The following is a 5,091-nucleotide window of genomic DNA, read 5'->3' on the forward strand; positions in this document are numbered from 1 at the left end:
AAAAAAAAAAAAAAAGGGTAAATTCCGACTTTGCTATGACAATCTGGCACTTCTGCATCAGCGACTATAAGTATGTTTTGTTATTAGTTTAAGTATTTGCTATTGACTGTTCAAATGCGGAGTTTTGCGCAGGGCAGAGTAACGCATTGTGTGAGGGCAACAGGGTCACATCACTGGAGAGTGAACACGAAAATCATAGCACGTCAGCTGTCTTAACCGCGGCTTGTGTGCTGCATCATCACTGTGTCTGTCACCCTTTCGGGCTTGAACTGATGGTAAAACTAACGACATTATTAACTGTCTTGATATTTACTTTGAAAGCTGAAGCTCATGATTATGGTAAGGGGTGTTACATTTCCGACGCGTGCTTGTGGTGTTCGGCCAATCACAATGCACTGGGTCAGCTGGCCAATCAGAGCAGACTGCGATTGTCAAAGGAGGGAGCTTTGTTGAAAACGACATGTTTGAGAGAGGCGGGGCATAAAGGACCTACAATAATGTACAGTATTTGAAAAATAATGTGTTTTTTGAACATTAAAGCATGTCAACATATTCTGTTACACCAAATACACAAAATAATGATCTTTAAAATAGCATCATATAACCCCTTTAATGTGTTTAGCACATGTGTAGTGACTTGAGCTCAAGCTCATAAATATCAAATCAAATCAAGCTCATAAAGTCCCGGTCGATCTATCAAAAACATTTTTTGTGTGCTGACAATTCTGCTGGACAGAGGAACAAGCTGATTTGGTTGAGGTAAAAATGTGTGCGCTTCCTAATGTTGATTTTCCATTTGGAAAAAACAAGTTAATTGAGGCACAACATGCCGATCAAACTCTGTGTCACAGTGTTGTAACTGCTGTCGAGCCTGCCGTTTTGCTAGAGTATCCAGTGGACTACTTGTTTGACGATGGCGTTCTTATATGTAAGTGTACTCCAGTTCATGTCACTGATGACTGAGGCACCGTTTTTCAAGAAGTTATTCCAAAACCCTTCCGAGGACAAGTATTGAGTGTAGCACATGAACATGAACTTCCTGGTCATGTAGGCATTCGAAAAACTTAGTTTTTAGTTTTTTTAAACATTTATTTTAGCCTTCAATGAAATCTGACGTTTCTAAATTCTGTAAATCTTGTCATGCGTGTCAGTTATCCAGCAAGCCAAATCAAGTTATTCCCCCGGCCCCATTGAAACTGATACCAGTGATTGGTGAACCATTCGAGCGCATTTTGATTGAGTGTGTTGGGCCATTACCAAAAAATTAATCTGGAAATTCCTACTTGTTAACGTTGATACGTGCTTCGACCAGGTATCCTCAAGCGATACATCTGCGTTCACTTAAAGCTCATGCAATTGTTAAAGTGATCGTCAAATTCTGCAATACTTTTGGAGTGCCGAAATACATTCAGTTTGATCAAGGAACTGATTTCATGTCTAAAGTGTTCGCCAAAGTAATAAAAAAATTAAATGTCAAACATCAAGTATCTAGTGCGTATCACCCTCAGTCGCAAGGTGCCATCGAACAGTTTCATCAAACTCTTAAATCCATACTCTGAACTTTTTGTGTTGAACAACAAAAATAATGGGATAAGGAAGTCCCATTGTTATTATTCGCAATTCATACCACGACTAAACCTTTCCTCGGATTCAGTCCTTCCGAGTTGATCTTTGAGCACATTGTGGTCCATTGAAGATTTTGTAGGAGCAATTTTTTCTCACGACCGTTTGTCCCCCACTAAGAACGTTTTAGATTATATCAGTTTGTTTTGTGAACAACTGCATTAGGTTTGGAAACTGGCAAAACGCTTGCTTGATTCTGCGCAAGACCAAATTAAAACTCGGTATGATCAAAGGCTGTCCAGCACTCATTCCAAATTGGAGACAAAGTTCTCGTTTTACTTCCTGTGCCTGGTCGGGCGCTGCAAGCTAAATTTACTGGACCCTATTAAATTAATGAGAAACTGAGCGACATGAATGTTGTTTACACCCCTGATCATAGGAGGAGATCACGGGTCTGTCATATTAATATGCTGAAAGCATATCTGACACGCTCTAACTCCTGACTAAAACCCCTGTCCTTACTGTTGCCTCAGTAGAGGTATCACTCTCAGAATATTCCCCAGAAAGGGATGGTTTGAAGATGAACAGTGCCACATTTACTGCTGCTCGCTTGTCCAATTCAGAAATGTCTTATCGTCCCTAAGCCAGACGGTTATTCAAGGTTCTGTACAGATTACAGAAAAGTTAATGCGTTAAATAAGGCTGATTCCTTTCCAATGCCTACCATTGAAGATTGTATAGATCATGTGGGTAATGCCAAATTCATGATGAAACTTGATCTGCTAAAAGGTTATTAACAGGTGCCACTCACAGAGTGAGCATCCAAAATCTCTGCTTTTACCACCCCGGACGTGTTCCTACAATGTCGGGTTATGCCTTTTGGCCTTTGAAATGCTGGAGCTAACTTTCAACGATTAATGTCTATTGTGTTATCTAACGTGTCTAATTGTGAAGCTTATTTAGATGATGTTGTCTAGTATGCTGACACTTGGGAAGACCATCTTAAAACCATAGACAAAGTCTCCAAACGTCTTAGAGAGACTAATCTTACCTTGAACCTAGCAAAGTGTGAATTTGTTTGTGCTACAGTCATATACCTGGGTAAAGAAGTCGGTAGTGGTCAAGTTCGTCCTCTGAACTCAAAGAGTCAGGCTATCCTTGATTTTCCAGTCCCTAAGACTAGAAGACAGCTCCGTCAATTTCTCAGAATGACTGGTTATTATCTTTGTCTTTTTCACTTTGTTTATGGTTAAGGGAGGTAGGGAAGTTAACTTGTATTTTGTTTTCTTTATTTTGGTTTGAGGTAAGATAGCTGTAAAATAGGTTTGTTTTGTTTATTGTGTTGGTCTGGTCTGCCCCTGAATATATTCCTGTTTCAACAAAATAAAATTGTTTATTTGGCGTCTCTCTGTGTTCAGATTCTTTTCTCCATTTATTTTACAGCTAAACCCTAGAGGACGTAACAAAGGGTAAACAATAAATTGTTCCACCTAGTTCCATCTGTCCTGATTTACCTTAAGGGTTGCATGAGTAGTGCAATAAAAAGACCCTGTAAGGTATTAAAATAACAGTAGCTAGCACTTCAATCTACAACCTCCAGTGTTACCACTTTAATACCAACAACAGCTGGGGAGAAATAAGAGGTTCAAAAATGCTTACCTATCAAGAATTATAGCGGAGCTATCGGAAGGTGGGTCACAAATGCATGTGAAACACATCATCGGTCCTGCTTCAGAACTCTTGTGCCCCTACACCGTCCTCAGGGGCTAGGGGGAAGGAAGGAAGGGGAGGCATTTGTGGCTGAATCTCAGACATCATCCCTGATGTTTGCCAAGTTCGACCACAAATCCACTCTGTTACCACCATCTCTGCCATAGAATGACCGATAGCAGCAGCTGTTTGTTTAGAAGCACGGAGGGCTAAATCTGTGGCATGGCACAATTCAGGGACCACCTCAGGGGACAAACCCTGTCCCTGGTCTAGATCTATCAGCAGATCAGCTTGGTATGCCTGCAACACAGCCTGACCTGCTGCCACATACACCTTGCCAATCAAAAACGAGGTCGTCTGTAACAGCTTGGATGGCAAGACTGGAGCTTTCAAAAAACATGACTCTGGTCAGCATCTCTTCAACAGGGGGGCATCTCCATGTATCCCCACTCGCTCAATCCCTTTACCCATTTGAATAATTTGAACATTGGAAGAGAAAAATATGAGCTAAATATGGGTATTTACAGGACTTTTCCACGTCAGCATGGAGTTCTGGCAGAAATGGAAGGCCCGTTGGAGGCACAATCATGGCCTGACAGGTATTGCTCATCGAGTCTGCCCCTTTTTCACTCTGTCTTTCCCGCCTCCAAGCCATCCAGTCTGGCTGTGGCACTGGCTATGACATTGCCAAGCACAAAGACTCCCAAGCACACAGTTCGTGTGTGTCCTCAGGTGTCAGATCCCAAGAACACTCAGGCACACACTTCCTGAAACTTTTGTTGTTTGGTTAATGCCTTCACCATGACCCAAAACCAGGGGTGCCCAATCCTGTTCCTGGAGATCTACCTTCCTGCAAAGTTCCGCTCCTACCCTGCTTAATTAAACACACCTGAACCAGCTAATTAAAGGGGTCATATGACGGCTCGTTCTAACACACATATCTACGTCACGATGTGGGAAGATTTGCATAATGCTGCCCAAATGTTCACGCAAGGAAAGAAGGCGTAACTTTTATTCTCGCTGTAGGGTTGTTTTTGCCGCGGCCATGTCGTGAAGGCGCTGTGTGATTCGTTGTGAAAGCGAAACTACTTTGTTTGGCCTTCCAAAAGAGGACGATATCTCTTCGTCATGCCTGGAGCTGATCCGTGCTGGTTGCAGAGGAAATACAACAACTTTGCGCTGTGGATCGCCGGATCGGCTTTCACCGTGGACGAAGTCCAGCCCGGGGTCGTCACATGTGGTTGCCACGAGCCCTCCGGATGCTCATTCGTCGAAATCCGCCGGCCGCTCCGTTCTCAAGCCCACTGACCTCCGCTCACTCTAGCCCTCCGGCCGTTCCTCACTCTAGCCCCCAGCCTCTGCTCACTCTAGGCCGCCGTGTGTGACACTGTGTTTCGTTGTGAAAGCGAAACTACTTTGTTTGGCCTTCCAAAAATGGACACGAATTTACAACACTGTTCCAGAACAGTTCAACCCAAATATTCAGATGTGTGCAGCACATTTTATGGAGGACTGTTTCCTGATCCTGGTAGAGTAGACTACAATGCCAGCTGTTCTGACTCACAGACTGTAAGTACATTTTTTATATTTAAAGAATTTGCCACTGATGATTCAAACGCGAGTTTTGAGCAGTGTAGAGTAGCGCTTGTTGTTTGTCATTTCTCCAATCAGAAATCTTTGCATTGCTCAATAGCTAATTACCCTCCTCCATCCCCAACTCCTCTTCTGTCAGTCAGGATTCAGCCTTCTGATTCTCCTTTGAATCAGACTAATTCTAAAATGTGTACATAACATTATTGAACTTTAACGATATCTGCA

The sequence above is a fragment of the Sinocyclocheilus grahami genome, unplaced genomic scaffold (genome assembly GCF_001515645.1).
Source record: "Sinocyclocheilus grahami isolate Dianchi unplaced genomic scaffold, SAMN03320097.WGS_v1.1 scaffold1485.1, whole genome shotgun sequence".
Lineage (NCBI taxonomy): Eukaryota > Metazoa > Chordata > Actinopteri > Cypriniformes > Cyprinidae > Sinocyclocheilus > Sinocyclocheilus grahami.